A 25,013-nucleotide genomic window follows, 5' to 3' on the forward strand; every position below is an offset into this window, starting at 1 on the left:
GTTTGGGAGGGGCTGCCGAAGAAGCACTCTCATATCTCCACCTGTTTCTTTCTCAATTTCTCTCTCTTCCCCCCCCCCCCCACCTTGTTCTCTCTCTCTCTCTCTCTAATTCACATTTGCTCTATTAAGAACATAAGAAATAGGAGCAGGAGTAGGCCATTTGGCCCCTCGAGCCTGCTCCGCCATTCAATAAGAGCTCGACCTCTCTCATTTCTCTCTGACTCACTGTCTCTCACTCTTTCCACCTTTCTAATCTCTGCTTCTCTGTCCCTCTTTCTGCTATGCTCTCAGTCTACCTCTCTCCGCCTCTTTCACCCATCTCTCTTCTCTCTACCTCATTCTCTTCTCTCTTGCCATCCCGGCCAATACCTTCTCTTCCTTTCCTCTCTTTCTCTGCCTCATTCTGTCTCTCCCACTCCCCCTTTTGGATTTAAGTCTCTCTCTGTCTTACTTACTTTGCTGTCTGTTTGATCTCACTCTATACAGCTCTCTCTCCCTTCTGTGTCAATCTTCCTCTCACTCATTCGCTCTCTCTCCCTACATGCGAATTGGAAGGTACCAAATATAACCCCACTATTTAAGAAAGGAGGGGAGAGAAAACAAAGAACCACAGACCAGTTAGCCTGACATCAGTAGTCAGAAAAATGCTAGAATCTATTATAAGGATGTGGTAACAGGGCACTATTAAAAATAATAATAGGATTGGGCAGAGTCAATACGGATTTATAAAACTGAAATCATGTTTGACAAATCTGTTAGTGTGTTTTGAGGTGGTAATTAGCAGAATAGATAAGGGGGGTACCAGTGGATATGGTGTATTTGGATTTTCAGAAGGCATTCTATAAGAGATAATTAAACAAAATTAGAGCTCATAGGATTGGGGGTAATATACTCACATGGATTGAGGATTGGTTCTCAAAGCATAAAATAGTAGAGGACAATATAAGCTTAAACCAGAATGAGTAATAGAATAGGTTAGATTGTAATGTGTGATGTTTATACCTATAATTATGAAACTATAAGAAATAACAACCAACAGCAGGCAGGGGAGTTTAAGGATAATGGGAAAATTACTGAAGAAAAGTAACTGCTGGGAACCAGGGAAAGTGTCCTTGTAAATCACAGATTAGAGAAGTTCCAGCTGTCTTTTCCCAGCTTCCTGCCCAAACCCAGCAGAGAAGACAAAGAGGAGTCCAGTGCCAGAGGTGGATCACTGCAGGGTATAAAAGTGAGGGGAGACTGATGTAAGGGGGTAATCGGGACTGGAGACACCGGTGATCAAGCTCAGGGTGCCCGAGGTTCCATCCAGCGGGCTGACCTTGTGTCATTTACTGTGGACACGAGCATGGATTAAGGATTGGTTAACGGACAGAAAACAGAGTAGGAATAAACGGGTAATTTTTGGGTTGGCAGGCTGTAACTCGTGGAGTGGTACCATAAGCATCAGGGCTTGGGCCCCAGCTATTCACAATCTATATCAATGATTTGGATGATATCCACATTTGCTGATGATACAAAGCTAGGTGGGAATGTAAGTTGTGAGGATGATGCAAAATGCAAAGAAACTTCAAAGGGCTAAGTGAGTGGGTAAGAAGATGGAAAATGGAATATAATGTGAAGTTATCCACTTTGGTAGGAAAAATAGAAAAGCAGAGTAGTTTGTAAATGCTGACAAATTGGAAAATGCTGTTGTTCAGAGAGTCCTGGGTGTCCATGTATATGAATCACTGAAAATTAACCTGCAGGTACAGGAAGCAATTAAAGAAAATGATTTGTTGACCTTTATTATAAGAGGATTTGAATATAAGAGTAAAGATGTCTGACTGCAATTACATACTGCCCTGGTGAGACCACATTTGGAGTATGTGTACAGTTTTGGTCTCCTTGCCTAAGAAAGGACATACTTGCCATTGAGAAACGAAGGTTCACCAGACTGATTCCTGGGGTAGTAGGACTGTCCTATGAGGAGAGATTGAGTAGACGAGGTCTATATTCTCTGTAGTTTAGAAGAATGAAAGGTGATCTAATTGAAACATGCACAATCCTTACAGGGCTTGACAGGGTTGATGCAGGAAGGATATTTTCTCTGGCTGGGAGTCTAGAACCAGGAGTCACAGTCTCAGAATAAGTGGTCGGCCATTTAGGACTGAGATGAAAATAAATAGGGTGGTGAATCTTTGGAAGTCTCTGCCCCAAAGGGCTATGGATGCTCAATCTTTGAGCATATTCAAGACAGAAGTTGATACACTTTTTTGAATATTAAGGGATGAAGGAATATGAGGAAAGTGGAGTTGAGGTAGAAGATCAGCTATGATATTGAATGGCGGATCAGGCTCGAGGGGTCGAATGGCCTGCTCCTATTTCTTGTGTTCTTATAACGCAACATAAATGGATTGGAGTCACTGTTAATCTAGTGGAAAACTTGCTTTAGGTTCTAACCTCTGCTGCACCTCTGACACAGTTGACTACTCCATCCTCCTCCAACACCTCTCCACCAGTGTCCAGCTCGGTGGGACTGCACTCGCCTGGTTCCATTCTTACCTATCTAATCGTAGCCAGAAAATATCGTGCAATGGCTTCTCTTCCCACTCCTGCATTGTTACCTCTGGTGTCCTTGTTTCCCTCTTATTTCTCATCTATATGCTGCCCCTTGGCGATATAATCTAAAAACCCGGAGTCAGTTTCTACATGTACACTGACGACACCCAGCTCCACCTCTCCCCCACTTGTCTCGACCCATGCTTGGTATCTAAATTGTCAGATTGCTTGTCCAACATCCAGTACTGGATGAGCAGAAATTTTCTCCAATTAAATATTGGGAAGACCGAAGCCAATATCTTTGGTCCCCGCCATAAATTGCGGTCCCTAACCACAGACTCCATCCCTCTCCCTAGCATCAATCTGAGGGAGAACAAGATTGCTCACAACCTAGGTGTCATATTTGACCCTGAAATGAGTTTCCAGCCACATATCCGTGGCATAACTGAAACCGCCTTTTTCCACCTCCGTAACATTACCCACCTCCGCCCCTGCCTCAGCTCTTGTGCTGCTGAAACCCTCATCCATGCCTTTGTTACCTCTAGACTTGACTACTCCAATTCACTCCTGGCCGGCCTTCCACATTCCTCACTACGTAAACTTGAAGTCATCCAAATCTCAGCAGCCCATGTACTAACCCACATCAAGTCAAGATCACCCGTCACTCCTGTGCTTTCTGACCCACATTGGCTCCCAGTTAAACAAAGCCTCGATTTCAAAATTCTCATCCTTGTTTACAAATCATTCCGTGGTCTTGCTCCTCCCTATCTCTGTAATCTTTTTCTGCCTCACAACCCCACAAGATGTCTTGCTCCTCAAATTCTGGCCTCTTGAACATCCCTCATTATAACTGCTCAACCACCATTTTCCAATCCTCTCTGGCTTTAGATATGGTGCTGGAGGACTACTAATGTGGTACTTTTGTTTAAGAAGTGAGAAAGGGATAGACCGAGTAATTACAAACCAGTCAGCCCAACCTCAGTGGTAGGAAAATTATTGGAAAAAATCCTGAAGGACAGGATAAATCTTCACTTAGAAAGACACAGATTAATCAAGGACAGTCAGCACGGATTTGTTAAGGGAAGGTCGTGTCTAACTAACTTGATTGAATTTTTCGAGGAGGTAATAGGAGGGTTGCTAAGGGCCAAGCATATGATGTTGTGTATATATCTTTTAGCAAAGCTTTTGATAAGGTCCCACATGGCAGACTGGTCACAAAAGTAAAAACCCATGGGATCCAGGGCAAAGTGGTAAGTTGGATCCAAAATTGGCTCAGAGGCAGGACGCAAAGGGTAATGGTTGATGGATGTTTTTGTGACTGGAAGGATGTTACCAGTGGGGTTCCGCAGGGCTCAGTACCAGGTCCCTTGCTTTTTGTGATATTCATTAATGATCTAGACTTGAATATCGGGGGTATGATTAGGAAGTTTGCAGATGATACTAAAATCGGCTGTGTGTTTGATAATGAAGAAAGCTGCGGGCTGCAGGAAGATATCAATCAACTGGTCAAAACACTGGCAAATGAAATTTAATCCAGAGAGGTGTGAGGAAATGCATGTGGGGAGGGCTGACAAGGAAAGGGAATACACATTCAATGGTAGGACACTGAGAAGTGTAGAGGAACAAAGAGACCTTGGAATGCATGTCTCAGTACAGGTAGCTAAGGTGGTTAAGAATGCATACGGAATGCTTGCCTTTATTCGCCAAAGCACAGAATACAAGAGCAGGGGTTTATACTTGAACTGTTTTTTAAAAAAAACCTGGTTAGGCCACAGCTGGAGCACTGCGTGCAGTTCTGGTCACAGTATTACAGGAAGGACGTGATTGCACTGGAGAGGGTACAATGGAGATTTACGAGGATGTTGCTGGGAGTGGAGAATCTTAGCTATGAGGACAGATTGGATAGGCTGGATTTGTTTTCATTGGAACAGAGACTGAGAGGAGACCTCATTGAGGTGTATAAAATTATGAGGGGCCTAGATATAGTGGATAGAAAGGGTCTAGTTCCATTAGCAGAGTGGTCAACAACCCGGGGGCATAAATTTAAAGTAATTGGTAGAAGGTTTGGAGGGGATTTGAGGGGAAATTTCTTCACGCAGAGTGTTGTGGGAGTCTGGAACTCTGCCTGAAAGGGTGGAAGAGCCAGAAACCCTCACCACATTAAAAAAAAAGTACTTGGATGTGCACTTGAAGTGTCATAACCTGCAGGGTTATGGACCTAGAGCTGAAAAGTGGGATTAGGCTGGATAGCCTCTTGTTGGCTGGCATGGAAACGATGGGCCAAAATGTGCTTCCGTGCTGTAAACTTCTATGATTATATTTCCAATATAAATAGCTGTGACGTGGTGCATTTTGGTAGGTGGAATAAGGAGGCCACGTACTCAGTGTCAGCTGTGGCTCAGTGAGTAGCACTCTCACCTGAGTTGTAAAATTGTGGGTTCAATTCCCACACCAGGGATTTGAGCACAAAACCTCGGCTGACAATCCGGTGCAGTGCTGAGGGAGTGCCGTCTTTCAGAAGTGATAAACCGCAGCCCAATCTGCTCCCTCAGGTGTATGTAAAAGGTCCCATGGAGTGGAGGGTAGCCAATGTAACCCCACTTTTTAAAAAAGGAGGGAGAGAGAAAACAGGGAATTACAGACCGGTCAGCCTGACATCGGTAGTGGGTAAAATGATGGAATCAATTATTAAGGATGTCATCGCAGTGCATTTGGAAAGAGGTAATATGATAGGTCCAAGTCAGCATGGATTTGTGAAAGGGAAATCATGCTTGACAAATCTTCTGGAATTTTTTGAGGATGTTTCCAGTAAAGTGGACAAGGGAGAACCAGTTGATGTGGTATATTTGGACTTTCAGAAGGCTTTCGACAAGGTCCCACACAAGAGATTAATGTGCAAAGTTAAAGCACATGGGATTGGGGGTAGTGTGCTGACATAGATTGAGAACTGGTTGTCAGACAGGAAGCAAAGAGTAGGAGTAAATGGGGACTTTTCAGAATGGCAGGCAGTGACTAGTGGGGTACCGCAAGGTTCTGTGCTGGGGCCCCAGCTGTTTACACTGTACATTAATGATTTAGACGAGGGGATTAAATGTAGTATCTCCAAATTTGCGGATGACACTAAGTTGGGTGGCAGTGTGAGCTGCAAGGAGGATTCTATGAGGCTGCAGAGCGACTTGGATAGGTTAGGTGAGTGGGCAAATGCATGGCAGATGAAGTATAATGTGGATAAATATGAGGTTATCCACTTTGGTGGTAAAAACAGAGAGACAGACTATTATCTGAATGGTGACAGATTAGGAAAAGGGCAGGTGCAAAGAGACCTGGGTGTCATGGTACATCAGTCATTGAAGGTTGGCATGCAGGTACAGCAGGCGGTTAAGAAAGCAAATGGCATGTTGGCCTTCATAGCGAGGGGATTTGAGTACAAGGGCAGGGAGGTGTTGCTACAATTGTACAGGGTCTTGGTGAGGCCACACCTGGAGTATTGTGTACAGTTTTGGTCTCCTAACCTGAGGAAGGACATTCTTGCTATTGAGGGAGTGCAGCGAAGGTTCACCAGACTGATTCCCGGGATGGCGGGACTGACCTATCAAGAAAGACTGGATCAACTGGGCTTGTATTCACTGGAGTTCAGAAGAATGAGAGGGGACCTCATAGAAACGTTTAAAATTCTGACGGGGTTAGACAGGTTAGATGCAGGAAGAATGTTCCCAATGTTGGGGAAGTCCAGAACCAGGGGACACAGTCTAAGGATAAGGGGGAAGCCATTTAGGACCGAGATGAGGAGGAATTTCTTCACCCAGAGATTGGTGAACCTGTGGAATTCTCTACCACAGAAAGTTGTTGAGGCCAATTCACTAAATATATTCAAAAAGGAGTTAGATGAAGTCCTTACTACTAGGGGAATCAAGGGGTATGGTGAGAAAGCAGGAATGGGGTACTGAAGTTGCATGTTCAGCCATGAACTCATTGAATGGCGGTGCAGGCTAGAATGGCCGAATGGCCTACTCCTGCACCTATTTTCTATGTTTCTATGTTTCTAACACTATTTCGAGGAAGAGCAGAGGAGTTATTCCCAGTCTCCTGGCTAATACTTATCCTTCAACATTACAAAAACAGATTGTCTGGTCGTTATCCCTAGAGGATGAGACTGAGGAATTAATAATGGAGAACAGGGAAATCGCAGAGACATTGAACAAATATTTTGTATCGGTCTTCACGGTAGAAGACACGAAAAACATCCCAATAGTGGATAATCAAAGGGCTATAGGGAGGGAGGAACTTAATACAATCACTATCACTAATGAAGTAGTGCTCAATAAAATAATGGGACTAAAGGTGGACAAGTCCCCAGGACCTGATGTCTTACATCCTGGGGTCTTAAAAGAGGTGACTGCAGAGATAGTGGATGCATTGTTTGTAATCTACCAACATTCCCTGGATTCTGGGGTGGTCCCAGTAGATTGGAAAACCGCAACTGTAACGCCCCTATTTAAAAAAAAAGACAGACAAAAAGCAGGAAACTATAGACCAGTTAGCCTAACATCTGTCGTTGGGAAAATGCTCGAGTCCATTATTAAGGAAGCAGTAGTGGGATATTTGGAAAAGCATAATTCAATCAAACAGAGTCAGCATGGTTTTATGAAAGGAAAATCATGTTTGACAAATTTGCTGGAATTCTTTGAGGATGTAATGAGCAGGTTGGATAAGGGGGAAGCAGTGGATGTGGTTTATTTGGATTTCCAGAAGGCATTCGATAAGGTGCCAGATAAAAGATTACTGCACAAGATAAATGTTCACTGGATAGGGGGTAATATATTAGCATGGAAAGAGGATTAGCTAATTAACAGAAAACAGAGGGTCGGGATAAATGGATAATTTTCCGGTTGGCAAACAGTGACTAGTGAGGTGCCACAGGAATTGGTGCTAGGTCCTCAACTATTTACAATCTATATTAATGACTTGGATAAATGGACCGAGTGTAAGGTAGCCAAGTTTGCTGATGATACATAGATGGATGGGAAAGCAAATTGTGAGGAGAACACAAAAAATCTGCAGAGGGATATAGACAGGCTAAGTGAATGGGCATAAAATCTGACAGATGGAGTATAATGTGGGAAAATGTGAGGTTATCCACTTTGGCAGTAAAAATAGAAAAGGAAATTACAATTTAAATGGAGAAAAATTGCAAAGTGTTACAGTACAGAGGGACCTGGGGGTCCTTGTGCATGAAACACAAAATGTTAACATGCATGTACAGCCAGTAATCGGGAAGTCTCATGAAATGTTGGCCTTTATTACAAGGGGGATAGAGTATAAAAGCAGAGAAGTCCTGCTCCAACTGTACAGGGTATTGGTGAGGCCACACATGGAGTACTGTGTACAGTTTTGGTCTCCGTATTTAAGTAAGGATATACTTGCATTGGAGGAAGTTCAGAGAAGGTACACTAGGTTGATTCTGGAGATGAGAGATTGACTTATGAAGATAGGTTGGGCCTATACTCATTGGAGTTCAGAAGAATGAGAGGTGATCTTATTGAAACATATAAGATAATGAGGGGGCTCGACAAGGTGGATGCAGAGAGGATATTTCCACTCATTGAGGAAATTAAAACTAGGGGACATAGTCTTAGAATAAAGGGCCGCCCATTTAAAACTGAGGTGAGAAATTTCTTCTCTGAGGGTTATAAATCTATGGAATTCTCTGCCCCAGTGAGCTGTCGAGGTTGGGTCTTTGAATATATTTAAGGCGGAGATAGACAGATTTTTGAGTGATAAGGGAATACAAGGTGATGGGGAGTGGGCAGGGAAGTGGAACTGAGTCCATGATCAGATCAACCATGATCTTATTAAATGGTCCTCTCCTGCTCCTATTTCTTATGTTCTTATCACATTGCTGTTTGTGGGAGCTTGTTGTGTGCAAATTGGCTGTTGCATTTCCCACATTCCAACAGTGTCTACACTCCAAAAGTACTTCATTTGCTTTAAAGCGTTTTGAAATGTTTGGTGGTCGTGAAAGGTGCAATATAAATGCAAGTCTCCCATTTTTGGAAAAAAAGTGTCTAAATGCTGTTGAGGAGCAAAGAGAGCTTGGGCAGGGGGGGCAATTATTTGGGCTGGAGGACCACTTAACAAAGTTTTGGTGAGCTGTTGAGTGCCGCCCACCAATATTCCACCAATCGCTGGGCCCCACACAGACCGATCCCCAGCTCCTGCCACTGGAAGAGACACTGCGCATGTGCAGCTGCATCGTGCCTGGCTGTGCAGCAAATTTAAAGGGACCGTGCGCAAAAATTTTAGAACATTGCATAAACATAAATTCATGTAGTAGTCATGCTATCTTACATACACAACATGTATCTGATACTGCTTAGAAATGAATCAAAGATAAATGTTGAAAATGTTGTGGTATCTTCTGGTCTCTGTAAATCAGTGCTGTGAAATAGAATTGTACCCTCTTCAGAGTCTGTGTCAGCATCAATGTCCCACCTCAGTCATCATTATGTCCCTCTGCAAAGATTACTAATGCCGTCCCAATTGGTGCGAGATGAGAACTCCCCTGCCATTGTACCGGGAGAGGAAAGATGCAGCACCAGTCACCCTCTTCGGTAAAAGATTTGTGGAGATGAGCAGCCATGACTCCGCTCTAAATTGGATAGGGCATATTCTAGTACGCACTGCATTCTGGGTACCGACATCTGCCATTGGAGTCTAGAATTACGGAACGGGCCAGAGAGAATCGCTTTGGCGATTTATTAATTTGAATTTATTACTATGTTTTTTTCCTTGGCTGCAGTTCAGATCTGTCTCTGGCCTATGAGAAGTGAAAGTGGAAAGACGAATGTGCAGCTCGAGCTCCGGCTCGCGTTCGATTTCTGTCCCATCCAGCGGGCCGGATAGAATGTCTTGGCAGGCCGAATATGGTCCATGGGCCATATTTTGCCCACCAGTGATCTAGGGGGACAGATGCACAAATCATTAAAAGCAATGGAAATGTAAATAAAGCACTGGGTCTCATTTCTCGAGTAAGATAATTGCAAAGCAGAGAAGTTTTGTGAAACGTATATAGAACCTTGATTAGACCACACTTGGAATACTGTGTTCAGTTTTGGTCTCCATATTATGAAAAAGATATACAGGCACTGTGGCTGTTGCAAAAAAGATTTCCAAGGATGACACCAGAAGTGAGAGGTTATAAGTATCCAGAATGGCTGAATATGCTGGGGCTCTTTCTCTAGAAAAGAGAAGGCTCATAGAGATCTTTATAATTATGTAGCTGTTTGTTGGGGTCGATGTAGAGAAGATGTTATCACTTGTGGGGAGTCCAAAACTAGGGACATAAATATAAGATAGTCACTAATAAATCCAATAAGGAATTCAGGAGAAACCTCTTTACCCAGAGAGTGGTTAGAATGTAGAGCTTGCTAGCACATGGAGTTAAGGTGAATAGCAGAGTGCCTTTAAGGGGAAGCTAGATACGTACATGAGGGAGAAAGGAATAGAAGGATATGATAGGATGAGGTGAACTAAGGTGAGAGAATGCTTGTGTGTATAAACAGAGTCATGAACATGTTGCGCCGAATGGCCTGTTTCTGTGCAGTAAATACTATGTAATTCTGTAGTGAATTCTGAAAAGACATGGTACAGCACTCGAAACAATCTTCAGCAATGGGCTGGGTGTCACGGAGGGTCAAAACGCTGAGCTTTCACTCCTACCAATCTGAAGGACTTGTGTAAAATGAATGTGGGGAGTTCAAACACAGTCCTTGGTGAGAGGTCAGATTTGTACCAAACCAGGCCCAAAATCGGCTGATGGACTGACGAACAAGTGCCTTTAAAAGTCTGCTTAAACCCTTTCAGTCCACCTACACCCTTAACCCATGTGTGTGTTTCAGCATGTCTGTGTGTGTGTGTGTGTGTGTGTTTGTCTTTGTGTGTCAATACACAGACACACAGAACCTAACCTAACAAAAATCAGTCAGTCTGAGTCTTGAACGTTTCAGTTGAGCTCCAGCTTTTTGGGGGAGAGATTTCCAGATTTCTACTAACCTTTGTGTGAAAAAGTGCCTCCTGGCCTCACCCCTGAACGGCCTAGCTTTAACTTTTAAGTTTATTCCCCTTGTTCTGGATCTCCCACCAGATGAAATAGTATCTCTCTATCATCTTAAACATGTCAATGATATCATCCTTCATTTTCTATCCTCAAGGAAGTAAAAGACTTGTCTATGCCACCTGTCCTCATAAATTAACCCTTTTAGCCCCGGTATCAATCTGCTGAATCTGTGCTGCACCCCCGCCAAAGCTAATACATAATTCATGAGGTCCAGAACTGAACACAATTCTCTCGATGGGCTCTTCCTTTGCATGATTTATTTTGCGCGGATGCAATTCATCCAGTCCTGAGGATTTATCGTTTCTACGTTTTCCTAGTTTATAAATTCAGGAACAGAAATGGTTTGGAGTAGGGCTGGGGACAGAGTGACAGTAGTAATGCCAAGATAATGTAGAGGGTGCTCAGTATTGTATGTGCCCTTGGAGTGCTTGATGGTGACACTGGAGATAAAGTGGAGGAACGAACATTGGAACAGGAACAGGCCATTCAGCTCCTCGAGCCTGTTCCCCCATTCAGTGAGATGATGGCTGATCTGCGACCTTACTCCATATACCCGCCTTTGACCAGATCCTTTAATACCTTTAGTTAACAAACAGCTATCAATCTCCAATTTAAAATTAACAACTGACCTAGCATCAATTGGTGTTTGAGGAAGCAAGTTCCAAACTTCTACCACCCATTATATATAAATGTGTTTCCTCATTTCACTGCTAAAAGTTCTGGCTCTAATTTTTAGACTATGCCCCGAGTCCGAGAATCCCCAACCAGCGGAAATAGTTTCTCTCTATCTACCCCATCTGTTCCGCTTAATATCTTAAACTTCGATCAGATCAGCCCTTAACCTAAATTCTAGTGAATACAGTCCTAATTTGTGTAATTTTTCCTCATACCTTAAACCTTGGCGTGAGTATCATTCTGGTAAATCTGCGCTGCACTCGCTCCAAGGCCAATATAACCTTCCTAAGGCATGGTGCCCAGAACTGCTCTCAGTGCTCCAGGTGTTGGCTAACCAGGGCTTTGTATAGCTGCAGCATAACTTCTACCCCCTAGTATTCTAGTGCTCGAGATGTAAAAACCAGCGTTCCATTAGCCTTTCTGATTATTTTCTGTACTTGTTCATGACATTTTAATGATCTATGTTCCTCGACTCCCAAGTCTCTGTGGACCTCCACTGTTTTTAGCTTTCCACCATTTACAATGTACCCTCTTGTATCTTTTTTATGTCCAAAGTGTCTACATTGAAATCGATTTGACGCAGTTTTGCCCATTAACTTAATCTATCGCTATCCCTTTGTAATTTGATGCTTTCAACTACACTGCCTGCAATGCCAGCTATCTTTTGTGTCAGCGGCAAATTTAGATGTATGTCTTTCTATGCCATCAACTAAGTCATTAATAAATACTGAGGATAGTTGAAGCCCCAAAATAGATCCCTGTGGGACACCACATCCTGCCAACTTGAGAACCAACCTTTGTCCCTACCCTCTGTCTCCTACAGCTCAGTCAATTTCCTAACCAGGTCAATAATTTGCAATGAATTCCTACTATCACCAAATTCTCCCACCCTGCTTGTGATCCACTTATCTGTGATGTTACAAGACAAAAGCTAAATTCCAATCTGGTGATTATTTACCTTACTCACCGAATACCTACCAGTGAATTCGTACTATCACCAAATTAATCCACTCGGCTTGTGTGAACGATCCAGTGATGGATTCCCACCAGCCCGAGCTCTCTCTCTAAATCTACTGGGCCTTGTTTTTCATTATTTTTGACAGCCTGTGTCTGTTTTTGAAGCAGTTTGTGCATTTTGTGCATTTATCTGAAACTTTTGACTAATTGGCAATAGATTCGTACTGATCTGCTGACTGTATTTCCAGAGGACACCTATGCCGCGAGGGAGCAGGGTTCATAGCCAGGTTAAAATAGAATAAACCCAAACTCACATTCCAGAGATTGACAGGTACAGAAAAAAACCTACACTCACAAATTAGAAACTGACAGGTACAGAGTAAAATGCACACTTTCACAACATAGACTGACAGGTACAGAATAAAACCTACACTCTCCCACCATAAACTGAGGATAAAAACCCACACTTGCATACTGGAAACTGACAGGTTCAGTAAAACCCGCACTCGCATCGCAGAGACTGACAGGTACAGAATAAAACCCACACTCACATAGCAGAGACTGACAGGTACAGAATAAAACCCACACTCACAGAGCAGAGACTGACAGGTACAGAATAAAACCCACATTCCCATAGCAGAGACTGACAGGTACAGAATAAAATACACACCCAGTTATCAGAACAATAATATGCAGCAAGTAAAACCCATAGTCCCCTATCAGAAATGACAGGGGCACACTCACACACCAGAGACTGACGGAAAGAGTAAAACTCTTCAGGAAATCCCACTCCAGTGTCCGGCTCACTGAATCATTTTGTTGGTAATTCGGATTATAATTAAAATCCTCTCAATGTGGCCTATTTAATTAGAGATAAAATCAACTTATGAAACAATCCCATTTTTGCACATTTAATTTGTGACAAAAAGATGGTCTGAGCATGTGCTAAATACATGCTGCTCCTCCCCTCCCCACACAGTGTTTAAACCAACGGGAAGGGCCCAGACGAGCTCCGCTCCCCCAGCTCTGTCAGCGGCTGCCGTTTCCTCTGTGCTCGGCTGATGATCGTTGAACACGGGCCCGAGTAAGGGAGCAAACAGCAGCCTCCTTCCAGCAGCTCATCGCATTGGCACTGTGTCCGCAGATGGGCTTTGAGTCGGGGTAAGTTCAGCTTCAGTCGGGGGCTGTCTGTGAGGGGCAGAGTGCAGCAGGAACTAGTTTTGGAACAGAGTGAGTGGGGGAAGGGAGAGGCCATTCTCGGGCTGTGTGTGTACGGTGTAAGGTAACAGAGAAAGTAAATCACCTCGCTCTTTCAAATCAGTGCTGCTTTCTTTCCCCAAATCAGTAGTGAATGTTCCTGATTCAGTTCCAATCTCACAGTGTCTGTTCTTGGACAGTGAACAGTGGAAACACAGCCTGACAGTGAGGATTTGAGGAGTGTCACAAAGTGCAGCTATTGCAGGCACCAGGAGAGGAGTGTGACGGGAGACATTTCAATAATCGGTTATTTTGTTTCGGTACGTTGAATTCTCTAGAACCGTGTTGCTGGTGATCGAGAGATACATTGTCGCTCCCTCAGATACATCTGGGACATTCTGTTAACTGTACAGACTCTCAGCTCTGTTTCATTAGACTGAAAACAATTGTTGTACAGCCCAGATACCTGTGGTTATAATCCAGGAAGCGATTCAGAATTGTACAGGTAGTTCCATGGAAGTGGGAGATATAAACCTGGACTGTGCCAATCGGGTATTCCCATTCATGGACCAGTGCTGGGTTTGGGTTGTGTCTGGATGCTGATAACTTACTATAGAACCGTCTGACACAGCTGGTGTGGGGAATCTGATCACTCACCACACCTCCGCCACGACCGTCCCGCTCCTCTGCTCATGGTCGTGGCGGAGGTGTGGTGAGTGATCGAGGCGGAGGGGCATTGAAGGATCATGGCTGAGATTCGGTGGGTGATCGTGGCGGAGGTTCGGCGAATGTTTGGTGTGGATGTGCGGTGGGAGATCATGGCGGAGGTGCGGCGAGTGTTTTGTGGTGGAGGAGCGCTGAGAGATCGTGGCGGAGGTGTGGCGAATGAGGGTACAGGGCCCAGAAGAGCCGATGGCCCAGGGGCAGCACAGGCCAGCCCACACTGGGTCTGTGCGCACTAGGTCCGTGCAGCCGAGCAGGTCTCCAGTCCTGGTCAATCCTTGCCACTGGATAAAGTCCTAGCTCTGTCAAGCCTGTGTGGTGGCTGATGTGCAACGGTCACCACACGTTAAAAAAATCCACGCACAGGCATCTTCCACCCTTTCAATTGGAGTTCAGGACTGGAATATCAGGTCCTTCATTGAAACATCTGTGAACTCACGTGGAAGCAATTCATCCTGGTTCGAGGGACCGCCTATGATGATGATGATGAGAGAATCTGAATGCCGCTGTATTGCAGTGAGGTCAGACAATGTCACTGTTTGTATCGCGCATTCCTTTCTCCAGATACTTTACTTTATTATAAAAATACACATTAATTATAACTTTATTGTTATCGTCTACGGGCACCTGTCCATGACTTGTACCTAATATTTTTCTCATATTATTCTAGGAGCAAAATACTTCACCCCCAGGATAAATGTGATCTTTCCTCCACCTGGAACACAAGGAACAGTGCAGGCAGCTCCTTCTCACACACAGTAAGTACATTATCACTCACAGCGTGCAGAGATACAGAACTGACCTCAATCATATTGTCACAGGCAGCAGAAGCTGTCAGTCCCACAGTGATCCAAATCCCAAAGGTACATTATGAATCCTACAGTCACTTGGAACAGTACAATAAGTCCAAACATATCGCTCTGAGAGACAGATCCATTTTCACCCCCTTACTCACACACAAGGACTGACTGACACGGTGTCAATCCACACTGGTGTCTGTACACTGACTCTCAAACCCAGCAACTAACATACAAGAGCAGAGAAACGGAGGTAATGGACTGAACCAAACCTCCTCCTGAGACAATCACAGATAATCGCAAACTAGCATAGGCCTAAAGAAGGAACCGAATCCAACAGTCACACAGAGCAAGAATAGCACGTACAAGAGACTGTCAATTACATAATGAATCTTGCACTCTCACACATCACCATTCTAACAGAGGCAGAGTGAATCTCTCACTCTCAAACAGTAGCAAAAACTGACAGCTACAGAATGAACCACAGACCCACCAACAGTGCCAGAGACTGAGAGACACAGAATGGACCCCACACCTACACACAGTGCCAGGGACTGAGAGACACAGAATGGACCCCACACCTACAAACAGTGCCAGGGACTGAGAGACACAGAATGGACCCCACACCCACAAACAGTGCCAGGGACTGAGAGACACAGAATGGACCCCACACCCACAAACAGTGCCAGGGACTGAGAGACACAGAATGGACCCCACACCCACAAACAGTGCCAGGGACTGAGAGACACAGAATGGACCCCACACCCACAAACAGTGCCATGGACTGAGAGACACAGAATGGACCCCACACCCACACGCAGTGCCAGGACTGAGAGAGACAGAATGATACATACTCTCGGGCACAGTGAATGACAGATTGAGATTGAATCACAATCGCATATGGTAACAGACTGACTGACTGGCAGATATAGGTTAAAATCCACACTCACATATTAGAAAGTGACTGGTACAGAGTAAAATGGATATTCACATAACTTTTATTCTGTACCTCTCAGTTTTTGTTAACACATTCTGTAAACCAATAGATACAGAATAAAATACACACTTGCATTCCAGAGTCAGACAGCTATAAAGTAAAACACACACTCACATACCAGAGACTGGAAGATATGACTAATATCCACACTCCTGCACAAGAAGCTGGCAGGTACTGATTAAAATACACAATCACATTCTGGAAACTAACAATTGGAGAGTAACAACAACAGACAAATACCAGAAACTGACAGGTAAAGATTAAAACCAAACTCACTTTCCAAAGACTGACAGATACAGAGTAAAGCCCACACTGACACCACAGAGAGTGACACATACAGTCTATAACACACTCACACATGAGAAAATGACAGCTACAGAGTCAAACCCACATTCACATCCGAGAGAGTGACAGCTACAGAGCAAAATCAACAGCCACATAAAAGACACTGACCGATGCAGAGTCAAACGAACGCTCACATCCCACAGCCTAACAGGTACTGATTAAAACAGACTCACACATCAGAAACTGATAGTGCTGCATTTGTGCTGTATCTATCACAGCAGAAACTGACAGGTATAGATTAAAACCCCGATTCATATACTAGAAACTGACGGGTACAAAATAAAACCCAACTCAGAATTGAGAAAATGAAAGTTACAGAGTACAACCCAGACTCGCGTCGCAGATATTAACATACAGAATAAAACTCACACTTTCATCCCAGAGCCTGAATGATAGAGGAAAACCACACTTGCATACCAGAAACTGACAGATACAGAGTAAAACTCACACTCTCACATCAGAGACTAACAGATACAGAGTAAAATCCACACTTGCATCACACCGACAGACAGCTATAGAGCAAAATCCTGCACTCCCATACCAGAGACTAAGCTATACAGAGTAAAACTGACACTTACATAAAAGACAAATAGAGATACTCACTCTCTCATATCATAAACTGACAGATACAGGCTAAAATCCACTCTCGCATATCAGAAACTGGTTGGTACTGATTAAAGCCCACATTAACATACCAGAAAATGACACATACAGAATAAAACCCCACTCACATACCAGAGTCTGACAGATACAGAGTAAAACGCACACTCACATCCCAGAGACTGAGAACTACAGAGTTTTACCTACATTCCCATACTGGAAACAGACAGGTACATGCAAAAAAAATCACACTCACATCCCAGAAACTGGCAGATACAGAGGAAAACCCATGTTACAAATTTAGAAAATGACAGGTACAGAATAAAACTCTCATAACAGAAACTGACACGTTCAGAATAAATCCCCAATCACATACGAGAAACTGACAGGTACAGGGTAATACCCACATTGACATACCAGAGACAGACAGATACAGAGTAAAATCCACACTCACATCCCAGAGACAGGCAAAAACAGAATGGAACTCGCAGTCACATTCTAGAAGCTGACATAGTGTATAATAAAACCCACTTTCGCCCACCAAAAACTGAAGAAAGAACAACACTCACGTATCAGATACTGACAGCTGTAAGAGAATAAGAAATAGAAGCAGGCGGTAAGGCCCCTTGAGCCTGCTCCACAATTCATTACATTCATGGCTGAACTTCACCCTGAACTCCTGCCTGATACCCATTTCCCTTGATTCCCTTTGTTCTCTGTCTTGAATATACTCATTGACTGAGTGTCTCAGACCTATGTGTATAGAATTCCAAAGATTCACATCCCTCTAAGTGAATACATTTCTCCTCATCTCAGTCCGAAGTGTCTGATCCCTTATCCTGAGACTATGATCCCTAGATCCAGACTATCCAGCAAAGGGAAACATCCTCACAGCATCTACCCTGCCAAGCCTTCTAAGATTTTTTTTTAGGTTTCAATGAGTTCAGCTCTCATTCTTCTAAACTCCAGAGTGTATAGGTGCATTTCACTCAATCTCCCTATCCCAGGATTCAATGTTGCACCCCCCTCTAATATCCTTCCTTGGGCAATGAGACCAAAACTGTGCCCAGTAATCCAGGTGTGGTCTCACCAAAGCCCTACATAATTGCAGCCACACTTCTTTACTCTTATACTCCAAACCCCTTGTAATAAAGGCCAACATATACTTTACCTTCCTAATTGCTTGCAGTAGCTGCAAGTTAACTATATGTGATCCGTGTACAATGACACTCTTATCCCGCTGAATAACTACATTTACTAGTCTCTCTTTTAAACATTCTGCTTTTCCATTCATATAAAAATTAACACATACTCACATCCCAAAGTCTGAACAATACAGTGTAAAACCCACACTCACATCCCATAGTCTGAACTATACAGTGTAAAACACACACTCACATCCCATACTCTGAACTATACAGTGTAAAACACACACTCACATCCCATAGTCAACAATACAGTGTAAAACACACACTCACATCCCATAGTCTGAACTATACAGTGTAAAACACACACTCGCATCCCATAGTCTGAACAATACAGGGTGACAGGTTGAGCAGAGACCGTGGCTTCTGAGCTTCCAGATCCACCTCCAGGCTTCACGCTCCAGCATTGAAATACTTGCCTGCCCCCGCCACCCCTCCCCCCTCTCCCCGCCCAGTATTTAAACCGATGGTAAGGGCCCATGCGAGCTCCCCACCCCCAGCTTTGTCAGCAGCAGCCATTTCCTCTGTGCTGGGCTGATGATCGTTGAACACATCAGGGAGCGGAGATATCCCGGGCCCAAGTAAGGGAGCAAACAGCAGCCTCCTTACAGCAGTACATCGCATTGGGAATGTGTCTGTAAATGGGCTTTGTGTCGGGGTATCGGGGCTGTTTGTAAGAGGCAGAGTGGAGCAGGAAGTAGTTTGGGAACATGGAGTGAGTGGGGGAAGGGAGAGCATGTGTACAGTGTAAGGTAACAGAGAAAGTTAATCACCGCACTCTTTCAAATCATTGCTGCTTTCTTTCACCAAATCAGTAGTGAATGTTCCTGATTCAGTCCCAATCTCACTGTGTCTGCTGTTCTTGGACATGAACATGGAAACACAGCCTGACAGTGAGGATGTGAGGAGTGTCACAAAGTGCATCTATTGCAGGCAGCAGGACAGAAAGTAGACATTTCAAATTTGGTAATTTTGTTTCAGTGCGTTGAATTCTCCAGAACCATGTAGAAGGTGATCGAGAGATACATTGTCGCTCCCTCAGATACATCAGGATCTGGGCTCTGTGACATTCTGTTGCCTGCACAGGCACTTAACTCGGTTCCAATAGACTGAGAACAATTGTTGTACAGCCCAGGTACCTGTGGTTATAATCCAGAAAGCAATTCAGAATTTTACAGGTAGTCCTATGGGAGTGGAAGATATACACCGCGACTGTATCAATCAGGTGATCCCATTCATGGACCAGTGCCGGATTTGTATTGTGTCTGGATGCTGATAACTTTCTGTAGAACCGTCATACACACCTGGTGTGGAAAATCTGAGTGCCGCTGTACTGCAGTGAGCTCAGACAAGGACCCTGTTTGTATCACGGTTTCCTCTCTTCAGATACTTTACTTTATTATAAACATAAACATTCATTACTACTGAAGGATATCCTTATTAGGGGGAAAGTGTATTCGGGAAATTGATGGGATTGAAGGCCGATAAATCTCCGGGGCCTGATAGTCTGCATCCCAGATTACTTCAGGAAGTGGCCCTAGAAATAGTAGCTGCATTGGTGATCATTTTCCAACAGTCTATCGACTCTGGATCAGTTCCTATGGACTGGAGGGTAGCTAATGTAACACCACTTTTGAAAAAAAGGAGAGAGAGAGAGAGAAAGCGGGTAATTATAGACCAGTTAGCCTGACATCAGTAGTGGGGAAAATGTTGGAATCAATTATTAAGGATGAAATAGCAGCACATTTGGAAAGCAGGGACAGGATCGGTCCAAGTCAGCATGGATTTATGAAAGGGCAATCATGCTTGACGAATCTTCTGGAATTTTTTGAGGATGTAACTAGCAGAGTGGACAAGGGAGAACCAGTGGATGTGGTGTATTTGGACTTTCAAAAGGCTTTTGACAAGGTCCCGCACAAGAGATTGGTGTTCAAAATCAAAGCACATGGTATTGGGGGTAATGTACTGATGTGGATAGAGAACTGGTTTGTAGACAGGAAGCAGAGAGTCGGAATAAACTGGTCCTTTTCAGAATGGCAGGCAGTGACTAGTGGAGTGCCGCAGGACTCAGTGCTGGGTCCTCTGCTCTTTACAATATACATTATCGATTCAGATGAAGGAATTGAGTGTAATATCTCCAAGTTTGCAGATGACACTAAACTAGGTGGCGGAGTGAGCTGTGAGGAGGACGCTAAGAGGCTGCAGGGTGACTTGGACAGGTTAGGTGAGTGGGCAGATGCAGTATAATGTGGATAAATGTGAGGTTATCCATTTTGGGGGCAAAAACACGAAGGCAGAATATTATCTGAATGGCGGCAGATTAGGAAAAGAGGAGATGCAGCAAGACCTGGGTGTCATGGTTCATCAGTATTTGAAAGTTGGCATGCAGGTACAGCAGACGGTGAAGAAGGCAAATAGTATGTTGGCTTTCATAGCTAGTGGATTTGCGTATAGGAACAGGGAGGTCTTACTGCAGTTGTACAGGGCTTAGGTGAGGCCTCACCTGGAATATTGTGTTCAGTTTTGGTCTCCTAATCTGAGGAAGGACGTTCTTGCTATTGAGGGAGTGCAGCAAAGGTTCACCAGACTGATTCCAGGGATGGCTGGACTGACAAATCAGAAGAGACTGGATCAACTGGGCCTTTATTCACTGGAGTTTAGAAGGATGAGAGGGGATGTCATAGAAACTTATAAGATTCTGACGGGACTGGACAGGTTAGATGCGGGAAGAATGTTTCTGATGTTGGGGAGGTCCAGAACCAGGGGACATAGTCTTAGGATAAGGGGTAGGCCATTTAGGACTGAGATGAGGAGAAACTTCTTCACTCAGAAAATTGTTAACCTGTGGAATTCCCTGCCGCAGAGAGTTGTTGATGCCAGTTCATTGGATATATTCAAGAGGGAGTTAGATATGGCCTTTACGGCTAAAGAGATTAAGGGGTACGGAGAGAAAGCAGGAAAAGGGTACTGAGGGAATGATCAGCCATGATCTTATTGAATGGTGGTGCAGACTCGAAGGGCCGAATGGCCTACTCTGCACCTATTTTCTATGTTTCTATGTTTCTACTTTATTTTCTATTCTCCCCATCAGTTGTCCATATCATAACTAATATTTTTCTGGTATTATTATTCTCAAAGCAAAATACTTCATTGATGCAGTATAAAGGTGATATTTTTTCCATCCGGAACACAATGAAAAGTGCAGGCAGCTCCTTCTCGCATACAGCAAGTACATTATCTCTCACAGAGCGCAGAGACACAGAACTGGCCTCAATCCTATTCGCACAGGCAGCAGAAGCTGTCAGTCCAACAGTGATCCGGAGTGGCTGAGTTACATTGTGAATCTTCAGGCCACACGGAGCGGGAGGATCAAATGCTGTTTCACTATTGAAACAGACCACATTCATATACCAGATACTGAAATATACAGAATAAAACCCACACTTGCACACCAGAAACTGATAGGTATAGATTAAAACCCACACTTTTTACCAGAAACTGACAGGTGCAGATTAAACCCCACACATATACCAGAAACTAACAGCTATGGGATAAAACCAATACTCAAATACCAGAAACTGACAGGTACAGATTACTCCCCACGCTCACATATCAGAGACTGAAAGGTACAGAATATCACCCACACTCACATACCAGACACTAATAGGTACAGATTAAAGCCCACAATAATAGACCAGAAATTGATAGGTACAGCGGAAACCCCACCCTCACATACCAGAAACTGACAGGTTCAGATTAAAGCCACATGTTTTTTAACCAGAAACTGACAGGTGCAGATTAAAACCCACACTTGCATACCAGAAACGGACAGGTACAGGATAATTCCCACACTCACATACCACAAACTGATACATGAGATTACCCCCATACTCATACCAGAAACTGACAGGTACAAGTTACCCACAATCATATACCAGAAACTGACCGGTCCAAATTAAAACACACACTCACATACCAGAAACTGACAGGTTTAGATTAAACCCACACTCTCATACCAGAGATGGGCAGGTAATAAAATACACACTCATATACCAGAAACTGAAAGATACAGAATAAAATACACAGTCGCATACCAGAAACTGGTAGGTACAAAATAAACCCCACATTCGCATCCCAGAGATTGAAACGTATCGAATAAAATACACACTTACACGTCATAAACTGACAGTTACAGAAAAAATACACAGTCACATACCAGAGACTGACAGGTATTGATTAAACCTCACATTCACATAGAAACATAGAAAATAGGTGCAGGAGTAGGCCATTCGGCCCTTCGAGCCTGCACCATCATTCAGTAAGATCATGGCTGATCATTCCCTCAGTACCCCTTTCCTGCTTTCTCTCCATACCCCTTAATCCCTTTTAGCCGTAAAGGCCATATCTAACTCCCTCTTAAATATATCCAATGAACTGGCATCAACAACTCTCTGCGGTAGGGAATTCCACAGGTTAACAACTCTCTGAGTGAAGAAGTTTCTCCTCATCTCAGTCCTAAATGGCTTACCCCTTATCCTTAGACTATGTCCCCTGGTTCTGGACTTCCCCAACAATCAGGAACATTCTTCCAGCTTCTAACCTGTCCAATCCCGTCAGAATTTTATATGTTTCTATGAGATCCCCTCTCATCCTTCTAAACTCCAGTGAATACAGACCCAATTGATCCACTCTTTCCTCATATGTCAGTCCTGCCATCCCGGGAATCAGTCTGGTGAACCTTCGTTGCACTCCCTCAGTCGCAAGAACGTCCTTCCTCAGATTAGGAGACCAAAACTGTACACAATATTCCAGGTGAGGCCTCACTAAGGCCCTGTACAACTGCAGTAAGACCTCCCTGCTCCTGTACTCAAATCCCTTAGCTATGAAGGCCAACATACCATTTGCCTTCTTCACCGCCTGCTGTACCTGCATGCCAACTTTCAATGACTGATGTACTATGACACCCACGTCTCATTGCACCTCCCCTTTTCCTAATCTGCTGCCATTCAGATAATATTCTGCCATCGTGTTTTTGCCACCAAAGTGGAGAACATCACATTTATCCACATTATACTACATCTGCCATGCGTTTGCCCACTCACCTAACCTGTCCAAGACACCCTGCAGCCTCTTAGCGTCCTCCTCACAGCTCACACCGCCACCCAGCTTAGTGTCATCTGCAAACTTGGAGATATTACACTCCATTCCTTCATCTAAATCATTAATGTATATTGTAAAGAGCTGGGGTCCCAGCACTGAACCTTGCGGCACCCCACTATTCACTGCCTCCCATTCTGAAAAGGACCAGTTTATCCTGACATTCTGCTTCCTGTCTGTCAACCATTTCTCTATCCACATCAGTACATTACCCCCAATACCATGTGCTTTAATTTTGCATACCAATGTTTTGTGTGGGACCTTGTCAAAAGCCTTTTGAAAGTCCAAATACACCACATCCACTGGTTCTCCCTTGTCAACTCTACCAGTTACATCCTCAAAAAATTCTAGAAGATTTGTCAAGCATGATTTCCCTTTCATAAGGACCAGGACATCGGGTAGGCTGTGTGTGGCAAACATGGCCCGCAGGCTTTCAGTAGTGGCAGCGGACGTGCTAGCCAACATTATCTCACATTCAATCCACTTGGAATACACGTCTACAACCACAAGGAACATTTTACCCAAGAACGGGCCTGCATAGTCGATGTGTACCCGACACCACGGTTTGGAGGGCCAAGACCATTATCTTAGCAGCGCCTCTCTGGGTGCATTGCTTAACTGCGAGCATGTATTACATCTGTGAATACAGAACTCTAAGTCCGCATCAATACCGGGCCACCACACATCGGATCTGGCTATCATTACGATGCCAGGGTGGGTACTATAGAGGTCATTGATGAAGGTGTCTCTGTCCTTCTTGGGGACCACTACTCAATTGTCCCACAGAAGGCAGTCTGCCTGTATAGACATTTCATCGTTGCACTGCTGGAATGGCTTTATCTCTTCCTGCATTTCCACTGGGACACTGGACCAGCTCCCGTGAAGCACACAGCTTTTGACTAGAGATAATAAGGGGTCCTTGCTTGTCCAGGTTTTGATCTGCTGGGCAGTGACGGGTGATTGCTCACTCTCAAATGCTTTCATAACCATGGCTAGATCTGTGGGCTGTGCCATTTCCACCCCCGTGGTGGGCAATGGTAGCCTACTGAAACCATCGGCGCAGTTTTTTGTGTCTGGCCTGTGGCGGATGGCTTAGTTGTATGCGGACAACGTGAGCGCCCATCTCTGGATGCGGGCCGATGTGTCAGTATTTATCCCTTTACTCTCGGAGAATAAGGATATAAGTGGCTTATGGTCAGTTTCCAATTCGAATTTTAGCCCAAACAGATATTGATGCATTTTCTTTGCCCCATTGACACACCCTAACGCTTCTTTCTCAATCATGCTGTCGGCTCTCTCAGCCTTAGACAGACTCCTGGATGCATAAGCAACCAGTTGCAGTTTCCCGAAATCATTAGCTTGTTGTAATATACACCCGACACCATATGACGACGCATCACATGCTAGTACCAAAGGCTTACATGGATCATACACCACAAGCAATTTGTTTGAGCATAACAATTTTCTCGCTTTTACAAAGGCATTTTCTTAGCTTTTACCCCAAACCCATTCGTCCCCTTTTCATAGTAAGACATGCAGTGGTTCTAACAGTGCTGAGACCCGGTAAGAAGTTACAAAAGTAGTTCAGGAGTCCCAGAAACGACCACAGCTCCATCACGTTCTGTGGCCTCGGTGCATTCTCGATTGCCTCCGTCTTCGCGTGTTTGGTGGGCCTGATGCCATCGGCCGCAATCCTCCTGCCCAGG

General features: G+C 44.2%; 1 protein-coding gene across 4 annotated transcripts in view; it reads left to right on the forward strand.

Annotated features, from left to right (window-relative positions):
- The window catches only part of LOC139273508 (zinc finger protein ZFP2-like), a 119,599-nt gene that overhangs the window by 36,378 nt on the left and 58,208 nt on the right, over nt 1-25,013 (forward strand). For all 4 annotated transcript variants that reach the window (XR_011595150.1, XR_011595149.1, XR_011595148.1 and 1 more), the window contains exon 3: nt 14,877-14,964. The gene's annotated coding sequence lies outside the window, so the exon portion shown is untranslated. The remainder of the gene's footprint in view (nt 1-14,876; nt 14,965-25,013) is intronic.

The sequence above is a fragment of the Pristiophorus japonicus genome, chromosome 9 (genome assembly GCF_044704955.1).
Source record: "Pristiophorus japonicus isolate sPriJap1 chromosome 9, sPriJap1.hap1, whole genome shotgun sequence".
In the NCBI taxonomy this organism is placed as follows: Eukaryota; Metazoa; Chordata; class Chondrichthyes; family Pristiophoridae; genus Pristiophorus; species Pristiophorus japonicus.